General features: G+C 40.5%; 1 long non-coding RNA gene across 1 annotated transcript in view; it reads left to right on the forward strand.

Moving 5' to 3' along the window:
• The window catches only part of LOC109552596 (uncharacterized), a 112517-nt gene that overhangs the window by 77729 nt on the left and 13775 nt on the right, over window positions 1-21013 (forward strand). The gene's annotated exons all lie outside the window — the stretch shown is intronic.

Genomic DNA, 21013 nt, shown 5'->3' on the forward strand with positions numbered 1-21013 from the left:
AAATCAAATGAAGACTTTTCTTAGTTTTTCAAAAGGATTTATCAGGCCTACAGATGTCATACTAATGCAGATCCCAAGACCCTTGAAAATAATATTAGAATGGTAAGTTTGACATTTTGGGGGGCAAAGTGCCTCAGATGTCAAGAGAAAGTTGCAAAATTTAGATGGTGCATTTGGAATGAATCCTTCTCAATTGTAGATGTTGCTTTTAAAGTGTTAAACAGGGAACAATAACAGGAGAAAGAAGATGCAAAAGGCAATGCCACTTTTTTGGCAACAATATTGGGTTTCCCAGAAGGCAAGTAACCGGAAGAGAGGTAAGAGCCACTATTGGGGAAGGAACAGTGTGCGTACTAAGGAAGAAGAACATTGGAAAAGAGATTGCCTTAGGTTAAAACATAAGGAAAACAATAAAAGACGAGAGCCTGTCATATGGTAGAAAGAGAGGAACACTGTGATGAATGAAGAGGCCCAGGAACTCCCTTGGACTAGAGACATCTAATTTCCCACAGTAGCCCTGGGTAGAATTGCCAGTGGGGAACGAGCTGATTAACTTTCTGGTAGACCTCACCCTGAACTTCTTCACCAGAACAGCTTACATCAGAGTCCACCAGAACATGATGTCAGCCGGCAGACAGCACTCTTGAAAACCCCAGGAAAGGAGACAGAGCTCTTCCCCCCCCTCCATGTCTACAGGAATGTAAGACCATAAGTGTGTACTAGCGGTATTCCAGGGAAGCCCAAAAACGCACGGCCAATATGAATCCCATTAAAAAGGGATGCTAGAATTGCAAACCTCTTAGTCACCTAAATAATAATTTAAAAATATGTAAAGTAAAATGATATTTTTTTAGTAACCAGTTAGATTATCAAAGTTTAAAAATTATTTTTAATTCCAACAATGTTATGGAAAAAATAGTTTAGATTTAAAATTTTTTAATAGACTTTATTTTTTAGAACAGTTTTCGGTTCACAAAATAAAAGGGGGGGGGGTGTTGCTGGGACATCTAACCTGAAACAATATCTTCTGAGGCAAGAGGATTACTTCTCCCACAGATTAACTTGTCAAAATACCAGCCAGTGTATTCAGAAAAGGACAAAGAGAGGGCCAAACTGTGAAGATTTACTTGGATCACACCTTGGACCTGTGCTGTAGCACATTCATAATAGTACCCATTACAGGAGAAATGCCACCTTATGGTGGATTCAAAAATATAAATAATGGGGCCTAACCTAAAAAAGACCATCCAGGCACTCACTCAGAATTGCATGATTTAAATGACCCAAAGACTGCTCTCAGACATCCCCAGATGGGGAATCAACACAGAGGAACCTGCCCCACTGAGGACTGGAAAATAGACTTCACTCAAATGCCTCAAGCTGCAAGAAATTTCAAATAACCTGCTAGTGTTTGTGGATACTTTTGACGATGGGTGGTAGCATATCCCACCTGGAGAGAAAGTCTCTGAAGTGATTAGAGCCCTCCTTAGGGAAATTATCCCTTGATCTGAATTAAGGCACTGAAACTACACTCATCCTATAGACCACAACAGGAAAAAATCAAGAAAATGAATCATACGTTAAAAAGGAACATCACTGAAATATGTCAAGAGACTAATTTAACTTGGTATAAGTCCTTGCCAGTTGCCCTGCTACAGATCATTGGCTCCCAGAAGCAGGCTTAAATTAAGCTCCTTTAAAATATTGCATTGTAGGCCATTCCAGGTGTCAGCTCAGGCAGGAGAATCTATAAATTCTCTAAAAGACCTAGCAGTTTCCAGTTAGGCTAAAACTTTGTGAACTATACTAACCTCTGTGCATGAGTTTGCCTCCAACAGGTCTATTCATTTGAAGTAGATGGTAATTTCATCGTAGCTGGAGAAGTGTCAACCAGTTTGTTTAATTTTGTCCAAATAAATAGCACAGGAATCTAGTATGTTTATTGGGAACTAGAACAGAAACCCCAAGTTCAATTACCAATTAGACAACAAAGTGCTAAGGGGTTTCATCAGGTTCAAATAGTTGTAGATAAAAAATGACTGACTAAAGAGTCTAAGGAACATTCATTGCCCATGCAGGAAGTAGCCAGAACAGTCTTCATCTCTTTCCCACAAGATTGTAGAATGGACATTGACAGGGGGGAGTTGTAATAGGGAAAAAACTTCGTATTCTACTGCAAATTAATCACCAAAGGGATGTTGCCTGTAAGCTGAATTATACATAATGGCCCATCTCTGGGAACCCTGTCTCCAAGGTAATGAGCATTAAGCTCAAATACCTTTGTTTAGCTCACTGGAAACATCCTGACCAGGCCCACCTGTGAATGACTGCAGGGAGGAAGAAATTAACATATCCCCCCTGGAGGCTGACCTGAACTAGGAAATGTTTGACTTTACTCCCTCCTCTTTTAGTATAAAAGAAGCCTGAATTCTAACTGAGGCAAGATGGTTCTTTGGGACACAAATCCACCATCTTCTCAGTCTGTTGGCTTTCCAAAAGAGTCGCTATTCCCTGCGCCAAGAACCCATCTCTTGATTTATTGGCCTGTCTTGTAGCAAGCAGTATGATCTTGGACTTGGTAACAGTGTTACAAACCACCCAAAACTCAGACATTTACATACTCATGATTATGCAGTTTGGACTGGGCTTGTCAGGCCAGTGCTACTCTGAGTCATGCTGGGACTAGAACATCCAAGAAGTCTTCTTCAATCATATAACTGATGGATGCCTCAGCTGCAGTGGCTGTACATCTCTCCCTTTCTGCACACTTCCCCATGTGGCTAACTTGGGATTTGTCATAATGGTGCCGGGTTTCCAGAAGGAGCATACCAAAGGGACAAACCCAATGTGCAAGTGCCTATCAAACCACCACTTAGTTCACACCAGCAAATGTCCCATTAGCAAAAGGGTCAAATCCAAAGTTAATGCTGGAGGGGACTATACAGGACGTTAATAGCAGGAGGCAGGGTTCATTGGGACCATAAAAAACAATCGACCCAAGACACCAGTATGGGATTTCTGGTTCAAAAAATTGATACCAGTGAGTAAGTATACTAGACCAGCTTCTGACCCAGGCTCCTACAATTGATGAACAAAATCTATGTTTTGTTCTTTGAAAATAAAAATCACAGCAGAACTAATCTCTGAGAAGTTCATTTTTCTTGAGTGGACCTACTAAATCAAATGACTAGTTTGTTATTCTACTACAAACTATATGGATGACATTTAGCATTTGTTGCTCAGCTAACTTTTACTCCCTAGTTCTTTTTAGACAAGATAAATAGAATGGAAAATATGATCTGGTTTGAGTTACAGCTAGAAAATTCCATTCCTTCAGTATCAGCCTTTCTCTTGACAACCTAAATGGCTATTTCAAATTTGGTGATTAAGGATGTACTTTTACCAGAGGCTATTGCTGACGAGTTCAGACTCCGGCTCCTGACTGCACCTGTGGACGAATGAGTGTGTCATTGGCAGAGCAGCTGTAACCTCTTCCTGCAATAATCCAGCAGCTCACTGACCTAGCGCCAATTGCTGCCATGGATTTTTCTATACAGATAATTGAAAACAGCTCGTATGCCTGTATTTCATACCCATCAGCAGTGACACTGAAAAGGCCTTAATTCCTGTGAATATATCATGGTCCCTGTTGCAAACTTTAGGTTTGAGCTGAAGAAGCATTTTCCTTTCTGTGGAAGTACCAAAAAAAAAACAAAAACCAAAAACCCCCCAAAAAACAAACAAACAAAAAAACACCTAAATTCAGAGGAGCCAGGCCAAACATAATTTCAGAACTGAGATGAAAAGTTATGGATAGTGGAAATTTAAAGAGGCTTCAAGCAATGGGACTAAACACAGAAACTGAAACTGAACCTTTGCAGTATGTGGAGTACATACAGAATATCACTACAACTTAAGTATTGTCAGAGGTTTTAATGTTATGAAAGAGTCTTGAAAAGTTTGGTTCTGTAGCATCCGAGTTTAGAACTTTGGTGGTTTTCAGAAGAAGGAAGACAGTTTAAAAACAGGTAAATTTAAAATAAGACTAATCCAAAGACTTTTAAACAAATTGTTAATACACATTGAGAGTGTACGCATGCATTTCCAAAAGGACAGTACAGTGGTTTCCTCTTAAGTTTTCAATACCCGGTGACTGACGTACTATGAAACCAGACCTTAGGTCAAGCTGATGGAATTTTTTTCCATTTTCATTTCAAACTTTTTTTTAACTTTTAAATTGAAGTATAGTTGATTTACAATATTGTGTTAGTTTTAGGTGTACAGCACACTGATTTCAGAGTGTGTGTGTGTGTGTGTGTGTGTGTGTGTGTGTATATATATATATATATATATACGCCTTTTTCAGATTCTTTCTCTTGTAAGTTATTACAAAATATTAAGTATATTTCCCTGTGCTATACAGTCGGTGCTTGTTGGTTATCTGTTTTATATATAATAGTGTGAATGTTAATCCCAGCCTCCTAATTTATCCCCTCTACTTTCCGCTTTGGTAACCATGAGTTTGTTTCCTATGTCTGTGGGTCTCTATCTGTTTTGTAAATAAGTTCATTTGTATCATTTTTTTTAGATTCCACATATAAGTGATATCGTATGATATTTGTCTGTCTGACTTACTTCACTTTGTATGATAATCTCTAAATTCATCCAAGTTGCTGCAAATGGCATAATTTCTTTTTTTTTTATGGCTGAGTAATATTCTATTGTGTATATACCACATCTTCTTTATCCATTCATCTATTGATAGACATTTAGGTTGCTTCCATGTCTTGGCTAATGCAAATAGTGCTGCTGTGAACATTAGGGTGTGTGTATCTTTTCGAATTACAGTTTTCTCTGGATATATGTCCAGGAGTGGGATTGCAGGATCATATGGTAACTCTATTTTGGTTTAAGTAACCTCCATACTGTTCTCCATAGTGGCTGTACCAATTTACATTCCCACCAACAGTGCAAGAGGGTTCCCTTTTCTCCACACCCTCTCCAGCATTTATTATGTGTAAACTGTTTTATGATAGCCATTCTGACCAGTGTGAGGTGATACCTCATTTTAGTTTTGATTTGCATTTCTCCAAATAATTAGCTATGTTGAGCATCTTTTTATGTGCCTGCTGGCCATCTGTACACCTTTTTTGGAGAAATATCTATTTAGATCTTCTGCCCATTTTTTGGGCTGTTTTGTTTGTTTGTTTGATATTGAGCTGTATGAGATGTTCATATATTTTGGAAATTAATCCCTTGTCGGTTGCATCATTTAGAAATATTTTCTCCCATTCTGTAGGTTGTTTTTTCGTTTTTTTTATAGTTTACTTTGCTATGCTAACGCTTTTAAGTTTTAATTAGGTCCAATTTGTTTATTTTTGCTTTTACTTTCATTACTCTAGGAGGTGGATCCAAAAAGATATTGCTGTGATTTTTGTCAAAGAGTGTTCTGCCTATGTCTTCTCTAGGAGTTTTATAGTATTTGTTCTTACATTTAGGTCTTTGATCCATTTTGAGTTTATTTTTGTGTATGGTGTTAGGGAGTGTTCTAATTTCATTCTTTTACATGTAGCTTTCTAGTTTTCCCAGCACCACTTATTGAGGAGACTGTCTCTTCTCCATTGTATATTCTTGCCTCCTTTGTCATAGATTAATTGACCATAGGTGCGTGGGTTTATTTCTGGGTTTTCTATCCTGTTTCATTGAACTATATGTCCGTTTTTGTGCCAGTAACATACTGTTTTGATTACTGTACCTTTGTAATATAGTCTGAAGTGAGGGAGCCTGATTCCTCCAGCTTCCTTTTTCTTAAGATTGCTTTGGCTATTCGGGATCTTTTGTGTTTCCATACAAACTTAAAAATTTTTTGTTCTAGTTCTGTGAAAAATGCCATTGGTAATTTGATAAGGATTATATTGAATCTGTAGATTGCCTTGGGTAATATGGTCATTTTAACAATCTTGATACTTCCAATCCAAGAACACAGTATATCTTTCCATCTGTTTGTGTCATTTTCGATTCCTTTCATCAGCAACTTTTAATTTTCAGAGTACAGGTGTTTTGCCTCCTGTACAGGTATGTTTATTGCTAGGTATTTTATTCTTGTTGATGTGATGATAAATGGGATTGTTTCTGTAATTTCTCTTTCTGATCTTTTGTTGTTAGTGTATAGAAATGCAAAAGATTTCTGTTTATTAATTTTGTATCCTGCAACTTTACCAAATTCATTGATGAGTTCTGTAGTTTTCTGGTAGCATCTTTAGGATTTTCTATGTATAATATCATGTCATTTGTGAACAGTGACAGTTTTACTTCTTCTTTTCCAGTTTGTATTCCTTTTATTTCTTTTTCTTCTCTGAATGCCATGGCTAGAACATCCAAAGCTAGGTTGAATGAACATGGTGAGCATGGGCACCCTTGTCTTGTTCCTGATCTTAGAGGAAATGCTTTCAGTTTTTCAGCATTGAGAATTATGTTAGCTGTGGGTTTGTCATATATGGCCTTTATAATGTTGAGGTATGTTCCCTCTATGCCCACTTTCTGGAGAGTTTTTATCGTGAATGGATGTTGAATTTTATCAAAAGATTTTTCTGCATCTATTGAGATAATCATATGGTTTTTATTCTTCAATTTGTTAATGTGAAAAATCCTTACATCCCTGGGATATCATGGTCATGGTGTATGATCCTTTTAATGTATTGTTCGATTCAGTTTGCTAGTACTTTGTTGAGGCTTTTTGTGTCTATGTTCATTGATGATATTAGCCTGTAACTTTCTTTTTTTGTGATGTCTTTGGTTTTGTTATCAGGGTGATAGTGGCATCATAGAATGAGATCAGCAGTATTCCTTCCTCTGCAAATTCCAGAATAGTTTCAGAAGTACAGGTGTTAACACTTCTCTAAATGTTTGGTAGAATTTGCCTGTGAAGCCATCTGGTCCTGGACTTTTGTTTGTTGGGAGTTTTTAAATCACAGATTCAATTTCAGTACTTGTAGTTGGTGTGTTCATATTTTATGTGTATTTCTAGTTCAGACTTCAGAGATGGTAACTTTCTAAGAATTTGTCCATTTCTTCTAGCTTGTCCATTTTATTGGTGTATAGTTGCTTGTAGCAGTCTCTTGTGATCCTTTGTATTTCTGTGGTGTCGGTTGCAACTTTTCCTTTTTCATTTCTAGTATTGATTTGGGCCCTCTCCTTTTTTTCTTGAGGAGTCTGGCTAAAGTTTTATCAATTTTGTTTATTTTTTCAAGGAACCAACTTCTAGTTTCATATTTTCTATTATTTTATTAGTCTCTTTCATTTATTTCTGCTCTCACCTTTATGATTTCTTCTGCTAACTTTGGGTTTGGTTGTTCTTTCTCTAGTTGATTTAGGTGTAAGGTTAGGTTGTTTGAGATTGTTCTTGTTTCCTGAGGTAAACTTGTATCCCTATAGACTTACCTTTTAGAACTGCTTTTGCTGTGTCCCATAGGCTTTGTATCATTGTGTTTTCATTTTCATTTTTCTTTCAGTATTTTTGATTTCCTCTTTGATTTCTTCAGGGATCTATTGGTTATTTAGTAACATATTTTTTAACCTCCACATGTTTATGTTTTTTACAGTTTTTTTTCCTGTAATTGATTTCTAATCTCATAATGTTGTCATTGGAAAAGATGCTTGATAAGTTTTCAATTTTCTTAAATTTACCAAGGCTTGATTTGTGACCCAAGATGTGATCTATCCTGGAGAAGGTTCCATGTGCACTTGAGAAGAAAGTGTATTCTGCTGCTTTTGGATGGAATGTCCTATAAATATCAATTAAATCTATCTGGTCTAATGTGTCATTTAAGGCTTGTGTTTCCTTATTGATTTCCTGTCTGGATGATCTGTCCATTGGTGTAAGTCGGGTGTTAAAGTCCCCCACTATTAATGAATTACTATCGATTTCTCACTGTATGTCTGATAACATTTGCCTTATGTATTGAGGTGCTCCTAGGTTGGGTGCATATATATTTACAATGGTTATATCGTCTTGGATTGATCCCTTGATTGTTACTTAGTGTCCTTCTTTGTCTCTTGTAACAGTCTTTATTTTAAGGTCCGTTTTCCTGATAAAAGTATTGCTACTCCAGCTTTCTTCTGCTTTACATTTGCATGGAATACCTTTTTCTATCCCCTCACTTTCAGTCTGTATGTGTCTCTAGGTCTGAAGTGGGTCTCTTGTTGAAAGCATATATATGGGTTTTTGTCTTTATTCAGCCAACCTGTCTTTTGGTTGGAGCATTTAATTCGTTTACATTTCAGGTAATTATCAATAGGTAGGTTTTTATGACTATTTTTGTTAATTGTTTTGGATTTGCTTTTGTAGGTATTTTTACCCCTTTCCCTTTTGTTCTCTTTTCTTGTGGTTTGTTGTGTTTGGATTCCTATTTTTTGCGTGCATATCTATTATAGATTTTTGATTTGTGGTTAACGTGAGATTTTGATATAACAGTCTATCCATGCATGATTTAAGTTGCTGATCTCTTAATTTCAAATGCATTTCTTTTTCTATAATTAATTTTTATTGGAATGTAGTTGCTTTACAATGTTGTGTTAGTTTCTACTGTACAGCAAAGTGAATAAGCTATACGTATAAATATATCCCCTCATTTTTGGATTTCCTTCCCATTTAGGTCACCACAGAGCACTGAGTTCCCTGAGCTCTACAGCAGGTTCTCATTAGTATCTATTTTATACACAGTATCAATAGTGTATATATGTCAATCCAAATCTCCCAGTTCATCCTACCTCCTTCCCTTTCCCCCCTTGGTGTCCATACGTTTGTTCTCTACAACTGTATCTCTATTTCTGTTTTGCAAATAAGATCATCTATACCATTTTTCTAGATTCCACATATATGCATTAATATACAATATTTGTTTTTCTCTGGCTGACTTATTTCACTCTGTATGGTCCATCCATGTCTCTACAGATGACCCAATTTCATTCCTTTCTACAACTGAGTAATATTCCATTGTATATATGTACCACATCTTCTTTATTCATTCCTCTACTGATGGACATTTAGGTTGCTTGCATGTCATGGCTATTGTAAATAGTGCCTCAATGAACATTGGGGTGCATGTGTCTTATTTATTTAGGCTGTGCCAGGTCTTCATTGTGGCATGCTGGATCTTTAATTGCACCATGCATACGTCTTAGTTGCAGCATGCAGACTTCTTAGTTGCAGCATGCAGACTTCTCATTTGCAGCATGCAGACTCTTAGTTGTGGCATGTGGACTATTGCAGCATGCATGTGGGATCTAGTTCCCCAACCAGGGATTGAACCTGGGTCCCCTGCATTGAGAGCATGGAGTCTTACCCACTGGACCACCAGGGAAGTCCCACACGTGTCTCTTTGACTTATGGTTTTCTCTGGGTATATGCCCAGTAGTGGGATTGCTGGATCATATGGTAGTTCTATTTTTAGTTTTTTAAGGAAGCTCCATAATGTTTTCCACAGTGGCTGTATTGCTTTACATTCCGACCAACAGTGTAAGAGGGTTCCCTTTTCTCCACACTCTCTCCAGCATTTATTGTTTGTAGATTTTTTGATGATGGCCGTTCTGACCAGTGTGAGGTGATACCTCATTGTGGTTTTGATTTGCACATCTCTGATAATTAGCGATGTTGAGTATCTTTTCGTGTGCCTGTTGGCCATCTGTATGTCTTCTTTGGAGAAATGTCTGTTTAGTTCTTCCACCCATTGTTTGATTGGATTGTTTGTTTTTTTGATATTGAGCTCCATGAGCTGTTTGTATATTTTAGAGATTAATCTTTTGTCAGTTGATTCATTTGCAAATATTTTCTCCCATTCTGAGGGTTGTCTTTTGGTCTTGTTTATGGTTTCCTTTGCTGTGCAAAAGCTTTGAAGTTTCATTAGGTCCCATTTGTTTAGTTTTGTTTTTATTTCCATTTCTCTAGGAGGTGGGTCAAAAAGGATCTTGCTGTGATTTATGTCAGAGTGTTCTGCCTATGTTTTCCTCAAAGAGTTTGATATTTTATGCCCTCACATTTAGGTCTTTAATCCATTTTGAGCTTATTTATGTGTATGGTGTTAGGGAGTGTTCTAATCTCATACTTTTACATGTAGCTGTCCAGTTTTCACAGCACCACTTACTGAAGAGGCTGTCGTTTCTCCACTGTACATTCCTGCCTCCTTTATCAAAGATAAGGTGACCATATGTGCGTGGGTTTATCTCTGGGCTTTCTATCCTGTTCCATTGATCTATCTTTCTGTTTTTGTGCCAGTACCATACTGTCTTGATTACTGTAGGTTTGTAGTATAGTCTGAAGTCAGGGAGCCTGATTCCTCCAGCTCCATTTTTCGTTCTCAAGATTGCTTTGGCTATTCGGGATCTTTTGTGTTTCCATACAAATTGTGAAGTTTTTTGTTCTAGCTCTGTGGAAAATGCCAGTGGTAGTTTGATAGGGATTGCATTGAATCTGTAGACTGCTTTGGGTAGTAGAGTCATTTTCACAATGTTGATTCTTCCAATCCAAGAAGATGGTATATCTCTCCATCTATTTGTATTATCTTTAATTTCTTTCATCAGTGTCTTATAATTTTCTGCATACAGGTCTTTTGTCTCCTTAGGTAGGTTTATTCCTAGATATTTTATTCTTTTTGTTGCAATGGTAAATGGGAGTGTTTTCTTGATTTCACTTTCAGATTTTTCATCATTAGTGTATAGGGATGCCAGAGATTTCTGTGCATTAATTTTGTATCCTGCTACTTTACCAAATTCATTGATTAGTTCTAGTAGTTTTCTGGTAGCATCTTTAGGATTCTCTATGTATAGAATCATGTCATCTGCAAACAGTGACAGCTTTACTCTTCTCTTCCGATTTGGATTCTTTTTATTTCCTTTTCTTCTCTGATTGCTGTGGCTAAAACTTCCAAAACTATGTTGAATAAGAATGGTGAGAGTGGGCAACCTTGTCTTGTTCCTGATCTTAGTGGAAATGGTTTCAGTTTTTCACCATTGAGGACGATGTTGGCTGTGGGTTTGTCATATATTGGCTTTATTATGTTGAGGAAAGTTCCCTCTATGCCCACTTTCTGCAGCGTTTTTATCATAAGGTGTTGAATTTTGTTGAAAGGTTTCTCTGCATCTATTGAGATGATCATATGGTTTTGATATTTCAATTTGTTAATATGGTGTATCACGTTGATTGATTTGCGTATATTGAAGAATCCTTGCATTCCTGGAATAAACCCCACTTGATCATGGATTCTGTTTGCTAGTATTTTGTTGAGGATTTCTGCATCTATGTTCATCAGTGATATTCGCCTGTAGTTTTCTTTCTTTGTGACATCTTTGTCTGGTCTTGGTATCAGGGTGATGGTGGCCTCGTAGAATGAGTTTGGGAGTGTTCCTCCCTCTGCCATATTTTGGAAGAGTTTGAGAAGGATAGGTGTTAGCTCTTCTCTAAATGTTTGATAGAATTCGCCTGTGAAGCCATCTGGTCCTGGGCTTTTGTTTGTTGGAAGATTTTTAATCACAGTTTCAATTTCAGTGCTTGTGATTGGTCTGTTTATATTTTCTATTTCTTCCTGATTCAGCCTTGGCAGGTTGTGCATTTCTAAGAATTTGTCCATTTCTTCCAGGTTGTCCATTGTATTGGCACAGAATTGCTTGTAGTAATCGCTTATGGTCTTTTGTATTTTTGCAGTGTCAGTTGTTACTTCTCTTTTTCATTTCTAATTCTATTGATTTTAGTTCTCCCTTTTTTTCTTGATGAGTCTGGCTAATGGTTTATCAGTTTTGTTTATCTTCTCAAAGAACCAGCTTTTAGTTTTATTGATCTTTGCTATCGTTTCTTTCATTTGTTTTTCGTTTATTTCTGATCTGATCTTTATGATTTCTTTCCTTCTACTAACTTTGGGGATTTTTTGTTCTTCTTTCTCTAGTTGCTTTAGGTGCAAGGTTAAGTTGTTTATTCAAGATGTTTCCTGTTTCTTAAGGTAGGATTGTATTGCTATAAACTTCCCTCTTATAATTGCTTTTGCTGCATCCCATAGGTTTTGCATCTTCATGTCTCCATTGTCATTTGTTTCTAGGTATTTTTTTATTTCCTCTTTGATTTCTTCAGTGATCACTTCGTTATTAAGTAGTGTATTGTTTAGCCTCCATGTGTTTGTATTTCTTACAGATCTGTTCCTGTAATTGATATCTAGTCTCGTAGCGTTGTGGTCATAAAAGATACTTGATATGATTTCAGTTTTCTTAAATTTACCAAGGCTTGGGCTTCCCTGGTGGCGCAGTGGTTGAGAGAGTCCGCTTGCCGATGCAGGGGACATGGGTTCGTGCCCTGGTCCAGGAAGATCCCACATGCCGCGGAGTGGCTAGGCCCGTGAGCCATGGCTGCTGAGCCTGTGCTTCCAGAGCCTGTGCTCCGCAACGGGAGAGGCCACAACAGTGAGAGGCCCGTGTACCACAAAAAAAGAAAAAAAAAATTTACCAAGGCTTGATTTGGGACCCAAGATATGATCTATCCTGGAGAATGTTCCATGAGCACTTGAGAAAAATGTGTATTCTGTTGTTTTGGGATGGAATGTCCTATAAATATCAATTAAGCCCATCTTGTTTAATGTATCATTTAAAGCTTGTGTTTCCTTATTTATTTTCATTTTCGATGATGTGTCCATTGGTGAAAGTGGGGTGTTAAAGTCCCCTACTGTGAATGTGTCGATTTCCCCTTTTATGGCTGTTAGTATTTGCCTTATGTATTGAGGTGCTCCTATATTGGGGGCATAAATATTTACAATTGTTATATCTTCTTCTTGGATCAATCCCTTGATCATTATGTAGTGTCCTTCTTGTCTCTTGTAATACTCTGTATTTTAAAGTCTATTTTGTCTGATATGAGAATTGCTACTCCAGCTTTCTTTTGATTTCCATTTGCATGGAATATCTTTTTCCATCCCCTCACTTTCTGTCTGTATGTGTCCCTAGGTCTGAAGTGGGTCTCTTGTAGACAGCATATATATGGGTCTTGTTTTTGTATCCATTCAGCCAGTCTGTGTCTTTTGGTGGGAGCATTTAATCCATTTACATTTAAGGTAATTATCAATATATATGTTCCTGTTCCCATTTTCTTAATTGTTTTGGGTTTGTTATTGTAGGTCTTTTCCTTCTCTTGTGTTTCTTGCCTAGAGAAGTTCCTTTAGCATTTGTTGTAAAGCTGGTTTGGTGGTGCTGAACTCTCTCAGCTTTTCCTTGTCTGTAAAGCTTTTAATTTCTCCATCAAATCTGAATGAGATCCTTGCTGGGTAGAGTAATCTTGGTTGTAGGTTTTTCTTCTTCATCACTTTAAATATGTCCTGCCAGTCCCTCCTGGCTTGCAGAGTTTCTGCTGAAAGATCAGCTGTTAACCTTATGGGGATTCTCTTGTGTGTTATTTGTTGTTTTTCCCTTGCAGCTTTTTTTTTTTTTTTTTTTTTTGTGGTACGCAGGCCTCTCACTGTTGTGGCCTCTCCCGTTGTGGAGCGCAGGCTCCGGACGCGCAGGCTCAGCAGCCATGGCTCATGGGCCTAGCCGCTCCGCAGCATGTGGGGTCTTCCCAGACCTGGGCACAATCCCGTGTCCCCTGTATTGGCAGGCGGGCTCTCAACCACTGTGCCACCAGGGTAGCCCCCCTTGCTGCTTTTAATATGTTTTCTTTGTATTTAATTTTTTATAGTTTGATTAATATGTGTCTTGGTGTGTTTCTCCTTTGATTTATCCTGTATGGACTCTCTGTGCTTCCTGGACTTGATTAACTGTTTCCTTTCCCATATTAGGGAAGTTTTCAACTATAATCTCTTCAAATATTTTCTCAGCCCCTTTCTTTTTCTCTTCTTCTTCTGGGACCCTTATAATTCGAATGTTGGAGCATTTAATGTTGTCCCAGAGGTCTCTGAGACTGTCCTCAGTTCTTTTCATTCTTTTTTCTTTATTCTGCTCTGCAGTAGTTATTTCCACTATTTTATCTTCCAGGTGACTTATCCGTTCTTCTGTCTCAGTTATTCTGCTATTGATCCCTTCTAGAGTATTTTTAATTTCATTTATTGTGGTGTTCATCATTGCTTGTTTCCTCTTTAGTTCTTCTAGGTCCTTGTTAAATGTTTCTTGCATTTATTCTATTTCCAAGATTTTGGATCATCTTTACTATCATTATTCTGAATTCTTTTTCAGGTAGACTGCCTATTTGCTCTTCATGTGTTAGGTCTGGTGCATTTTTATCTTGCTCCTTCATCTGCTGTGTGTTTCTCTGTCTTCTCATTTTGCTTATCTTACTGTGTTTGGGGTCTCCTTTTTGCAGGCTGCAGTTCTTAATTCCCGTTGTTTTTGGTGTCTGCCCGCAGTGGCTAAGTTTGGTTCAGTGGGTTGTGTAGTCCTTCTGGTGGAGGGGACTAATGCCTGTGTTCTGGTGGATGAGGCTGGATCTTGTCTTTCTGGTGGGCAGGTCCACGTCTGGTGGTGTGTTTTGGGGTGTCTGTGGACTTACTATGATTTTAGGCAGCCTCTCTGCTAATGGGTGGGGTTGTGTTCCTGTCTTGCTAGTTGTTTGGCATAGGGTGTCCAGCACTGTAGCTTGCTGGTCGCTGAGTGAAGCTGGGTGTTGGTGTTGAGATGGAGATCTCTGGGAGATTTTTGCCGTTTGATATTACGTGGAGCTGGGAGGTCTCTTATGGACCAGTGTCCTGAAGTTGGCTCTCCCATGTCAGCGGCACAGCACTGACTCCTGGCTGCAGCACCAAGAACCTTTCATCCACACGGCTCAGAATAAAAGGGAGGAAAAGTAGAAAGAAAGAAAGAGAGAGAGGGAGAGAGAGAGAGAGAAAGAAAGAAAGAGAAGGAAAGAAAGAAAGAAAGAAGGTAAGAGGATAAAATAAAATAGTTATTAAAGTAAAAAATAATTATTAAGAAAAAAAATTTTTTTAAGTAATAAAAAAACAAAAATGGACGCACAGAACCCTAGGACAAATGGTGAAAGCAAAGCTATACAGACAAAATCTCACACAGAAGCATACACGTACACACTCACAAAAAGCAGAAAAGGCGAAAAAATAATATATCTTGCTCCCGAAGTCCACCTCCTCAATTTGGGATGATTCGTTGTCTATTCAGGTATTCCACAGATGCAGGTACATCAAGTTGATTGTGGAGCTTTAATCCGCTGCTCCTGAGGCTGCTGGGAGAGATTTCCCTTTCTCTTCTTTGTTCTCACAGCTCCCTGGGCTCAGCTTTGGATTTGGCCCCACCTTTGCGTGTAGGTCGCCTGAGGGCGTCTGTTCTTCGCTCAGACAGGACGGGGTTAAAGGAGCCGCTGATTCGGGGGCTCTGGCTCACTCAAGCCGGGGGTAGGGAGGGGCACGGCGTGAGGGGCGGGCCTGCGGCGGCAGAGGCTGCGTGACGTTGCACCAGCCTGAGGCGCGCCGTGTGTTCTCCCTGGGGGAGTTGTCCCTGGTTCCTGGGACCCTGGCAGTGGCGGGCTGCACAGGCTCCCGGAGGAGGGGTGTAGATAGTGACCTGTGCTCGCACACAGGCTTCTTGGTGGCGGCGGCAGCAGCCTTAGCATCTCATGCGCGTCTCTGGGGTCTGCGCTGATTGCCGCGGCTCGCGCCTGTCTCTGGAGCTCCTTTAAGCAGCGCTCTTAATCCGCTCTCCTCGTGCACCAGGATTCAAAGAGGGAAGAAAAAGTCTGTTGCCTCTTAGGCAGGTCCAGACTTTTACCCGGACTCCCTCCCGTCTAGCCGTGGAGCACTAACCCCTTCAGGCTGTGTTCACGCCGCCAACCCCAGTCCTCTCCCTGGGATCCGACCTCCGAAGCCCGAGCCTCAGCTCCCAGCCCCGCCCACCCCGGCGGGTGAGCATACAAGCCTCTCGGGCTGGTGAGTGCCGATCGGCACCGATCCTCTGTGCGGGAATCTCTCTACTTTGCCCTCCGCATCCCTGTGGCTGTGCTCTCCTCCGCGGCTCCGAAGCTTACCCCCTCCACCACCCGCAGTCTCCGCCTGCGAAGGGGCTTCCTAGTGTGTGGAAACCTTTCCTCCTTCACAGCTCCCTCCCACTGGTGCAGGTCCTGTCTCTATCCTTTTGTCTCTGTTTATTTTTTCTTTTGCCCTACCCAGGTATGTGGGGAGTTTCTTGCCTTTTGGAAGGTCTGAGGTCTTCTGCCAGCGTTCAGTGGGTGTTCTGTAGGAGTTGTTCCATGTATAGATGTATTTCTGATGTATCTGTGGGGAGGAAGGTGATCTCCGCGTCTTACTCTTCCGCCATCTTCCCCTTCTCCTTTCCAAAAAATTTTTAATAAAAAAAAAATTTAAAAACAATTAAAAAACAACAGAACAAAAGAAAACATTAAAAAATAGCAATAATAATAATTTCCTGGGGTCTCAGCTTTCAGTATCCTTGCCCCCACTGTGAGTCACAGCCAACCTCCGCCTCCCTAGGAGGCCCTCCAGCACCTCTAGGTAGGTCTCTGGACCTGCTGTGGGTGCAGCTCTTACTCTGACCTGGCCCAACTCTTGCATGTGCTTGCCTCCATAGATCGGTATCAGCTGTGGGAACACTCATTGTCCGTTCAGATATTCCGTATATGCAGGGTTTACCATGCTGATCACAGGGATTTAATCTGTGGCATGTGCAGCTGCATGGAAAGATTTTTGTTCTTCTTCCTTAGTCAGCTCACCCCTGGGGCTCAGCTGTGGTTTTAGCCCCAGCTCTGTATTTTGGCCACCCACAGCGGTCTGCTCCTGAGGCTACCTTGGAGCACTCGGGTCTGCCCCGCTGAAGACAGGACATGGAGGTGGCATGGCTGCTGGGATCACAGGAGCCCCAGGGGTGACAGGTGAGTTGGGGGGGTAGCCAGTGGCCGTGAAATATCTGGTCCCACTAGTGAGGATGTGTGCTGGGCAGCTGACGGCCATAGGAGTGAGCCTTTCCTAGTGCCTGGTGGCCATTAGGAGAGGATCAGCCTTGGTGGAGGCCTTTCCTAGTACCTGCAGGCAGGTACTCTCAGCAGGCATGAGAAGGCCAGCCCTCGTAGGGGCTTTTCCTGGTGCCTGGTGGCAGACGTGTGTGTCTCAAATGCATTTCAAATATCCTCCGTTTGTACTCTCCTCCTCTCAAAATTACTGGTTTTGATAGCATATTTGTGTGTGAATGATTTCCTACCTTTACTGTATGTTTGCCTTTACGGGTGAGCTTTCCCATTTCATAATTTTCTTATATCTAGTTGTGGCATTTTCTTTTCTGCCGAGGAAAGTTCCTTTAGCATTTGTTGTAAAGCTGGTTTGGTGGTGCTGAATTCTTTTAGTTTTTGCTTTTCTGTAAAGCTTTTGATTTATTTGTCAAATCTGAGAGCCTTGTTGGGTAGAGTTTTCTTGGTTGTAAGTTTTTCCCTTTCATCTCTTTAAATATATCATGCCACTCCCTTCTGGCCTGCAGAGTTTCTGCTGAAAAATCAGCTGATAGTCTTATGGGGGTTCCCTTGTATGTTATTTTTTGCTTTTCTCTTGTTTCTTTACATGTTTTCTCTTTGTCTTTAATTTTTGTCAGTTTGATGATTATGTGTCTTGGTGTGTTCCTCCTTGTGTTCATCCTGTATGGGACTCTGTGCTTCCTGGACTTTGGTGACTGTTTCTTTTCCCATGTTAGGAAATTTTTCAGCTATTATCTCTTCAAATATTTTTTCAGGCTCTTTTCTCTCCCTCTTCTCCTTCTGGGACCCCTATAATGCAAATGTTGGCGCATTTGACATCCCAGAGGTCTCTTAAACTGTCCTCATTTTTTTTCATTCTTTTTTCTTTATTCTGTTCCATGGCAGTGATTTCCACCACTCTGTCTTCCAGCTCACTTATCCATTCTTCTGCCTCATTTATTCTACTATTGATTCCTTCTAGTGTATTTTTTCATTTCAGTTATTGTATTCTTCAACTCTTTTTTGCTCTTTATATATTCTCTTTGCTAAAAATTTCTTGTAACTTGTCAGTCTGTGCATCCATTCCTTTCCCAAGTTCCTGGTTCATCTTTATGATCATTACTCTGAACTCTTTCTTGGGTAGACTGCCTATGTCCACTTCACTTAGTTCTTCTGGGTTTTTATTTTGTTCCTTCACCTGGGACATATTCCTTTGCACACTCATTTTGTTTAAAATTCTATTTGTATTTTTATGTATACAGTGGGTTAGTTATGTGTGTTGACCTTGGAGAAGTCACCCTCTGTAGGGGATGTCCTGTGTGCCCCAGCAGTACACTCTCTCTTACCATCTAGGGCCAGGGACCAGCTAGTTCCACTGTAGGTGCTGACCTGTGTTTGCAGACTCAGTTCCACAGGCTGGCAGATCATGCTTTTCTTGCTTCTGGTGTCTGCCCCCTGGTGGGTGAGGCTGGTCTAGAGGCTTGTGCAGGCTTCTTGGTGGAGGGGCTGGTGCCTGTCCACTGGTGGGTGGGTGCAGCTGGGTCTTGGCCCTCTGGTGGTGGTGACACCCTCTGTGTCAATGGGTGTGTCTAGAGGTAGCTGTGGGCTCAAGAATTCTTTAAGGCAGCCTGTCTGCTGATGACTGGGGCTGTATTCCACCCTGTTGGTTGTTTGGCCTGAGGTGTCCCAGCACGGGAGCCAGCAGGCTGTTGGGTGGGGCCAGGTGTCCATGCCAATGGCCCAAGATGGCTGCATGCAGCCAGAGTTCGTGTAGGTAAACACTCCCTGCTATGTCCACTGCCAGCTTTCATGATACCAGCGAGAGCCACAGCCAACCCCTGTCTCCACAGGAGACCCTCTGACACCAGCAGGTAGGTCTGGCCCAGGCTCCTATAGAGTCACTGCTCCCCCAGGCCTGTGGAGCTCCTACAATCAAACCCACTGGCGCTGGGGGCTTCTGCTCCCAGTGCCAGACTCCTGGGCTGGGGAGCCTGGCATGGGGTTCAGAGCTCTCACTGCTGTGGGAGAACTTCTGCAGTATCATTCTCCTGTTTGTGGGTCACCCATCCAGGTAGTATGGGATTTGATTGTATTGCAGATGTGCCCCTCCTACCGTTTTGTTGTGGTTTCTTCTTTGTGTCTTTGCATGTAGAATGCCTTTTTTTTTTTTGGTGGATTTGGCCTTTTTTATTGATGGTTGCTCAGCCTTCGGTTATGATTTTGGTGTGCTCATGAGAAGAGGGTAGCTCAAGGCCCTTCTACTCCACCATCTTGTCTCTCTCCTCTCCATTTCAAACTTTTTGGTGTATTTCTTGCACATTTTTTTCTCAGTCTAAGTTTTCAGAGTTGTACCTTATCACTGTCAAAGTTTTATATCTTTAATTTTAAAGACATGCTTACAAGCTACAGGGAATAAAAAGGACTGAGGCAAACTTAATGTTAGGACTTCAATGTCAAACTAACTGGATTTAATGAATTAACTGCTCCAAGGTGAGAGCATTTTACCTGTCCCCTGCCCCACAGTGCGAAGAACAGGGCTAGAGATATGATAATATGCATTTCTTCAATGTAATCATCCCCAACATATTTTCATAGGTGTAACTTACTGAGTTCTTACTACGTGCTAGGCATTGTTCTAAATATTTTTCTAGCAATATCTCATTTAATGTCCATAACAATTCCATTTGGTTGTTGGTGGTGTTTTCTATATTTCTGATGAGAAAACTGAGGTTCCGAAAGAGAGAGCTACGTGAACAAGTTCACCCAGTTTCTAACCAGCAACATAGGTGCCAAATCCATGACTGTCCACACTGGTTCAGGAAATGCCAAGCAGAAAACAAACCCACCATGACCTAATTAGATCGAGCGGTGAAGGAGAAACATCCTTCCTTGTTATCAAGACCATATCCTCCATGTAGTTGTAACACATAATGGACATTAAGCATCCGTCCCCTGTGTAAGTTCTGGTCCTTTCCATCTGTATGAAACTGAGCTAATTATCTTTACACCTTTGAAGTGATAGCCTGTAGATTTGAGGAACTAGCAACCCGTGTCTTGCTGTATCGATCTCTGGGAATAAACACACACAGAAAATTCCAAGGATTGAATCCTACAACAGGTGTGGGGTTGAAGCCGTGGATGTCTTATAAAAAGACATTTTAGATTTTTTTTTAAACATCTTTATTGGAGCATAATCGCTTTACAATGGTGTGTTAGTTTCTGCTTTATAACAAAGTGAATCAGTTATACATATACACATGTTCCCATATCTCTTCCCTCTTGCATCTCCCTCCCTCCCACCCTCCCTATCCCACCCCTCCAGGTGGTCACACACCACCGAGCTGATCTCCCTGTGCTGTGCGGCTGGGGCAAATACTACTCAAATGGTAAATTTGGGGGGAGGCTTTAGCAGTTTCCAAAGTGAGGGCTTTGAACAGTGATCATTTTGACACTTTTTCATCTTTATAATGAATCGTCTATAAAAAAGATTCCCATCAGAGAATCCCACCACTTGAGAGAAGAAAGAGGCCCAGAGACCATCAGTTGTACAGTCTTGTTTACAGATTAGGAAACTCGGGCCCAGGGAAGGCAAGAAACATACCTGGCTCCTCTGGAGCAGAGCTGGGGCTGGAATCCAGTGTATTCTCTTCTACCACGAGTATCTGTTTCATCCTCATAGCCCCTTCAGCTGGAATCTAAAGCATTTGAACATTGCATGTGACACATGTTGCAGATGAGAAGTCCCTGAGCTTTGGTGAACTCTCCCTGTCACTAGTTAGCTATGTGATCTTGGGCAGTGTTTTAATCTCTTGGAAGCCACAGTTTTCTCCTCTGCACGGTGCAGTTGCTGGACTTGCTATCTGGAGTCATTTTACTACCCTAACATGTGACTCTGTGATTTTAATCTATCCGTGAATGAACTTCTACTTTTCACAAAGCACATGATCTTCTTTTTCCTCATTAAGATTCTCTGCATTTCTAATGAAAAATGACTTTGGAACCAGAATTCCAAAGACAGACAAGCTCTAAGTAAAAGATAAGAGAGACATTTTCAGATATGCAAGAACTCAAAAATTTATT

This window comes from Tursiops truncatus, chromosome 9 (genome assembly GCF_011762595.2).
Source record: "Tursiops truncatus isolate mTurTru1 chromosome 9, mTurTru1.mat.Y, whole genome shotgun sequence".
Classification (NCBI taxonomy): Eukaryota; Metazoa; Chordata; class Mammalia; order Artiodactyla; family Delphinidae; genus Tursiops; species Tursiops truncatus.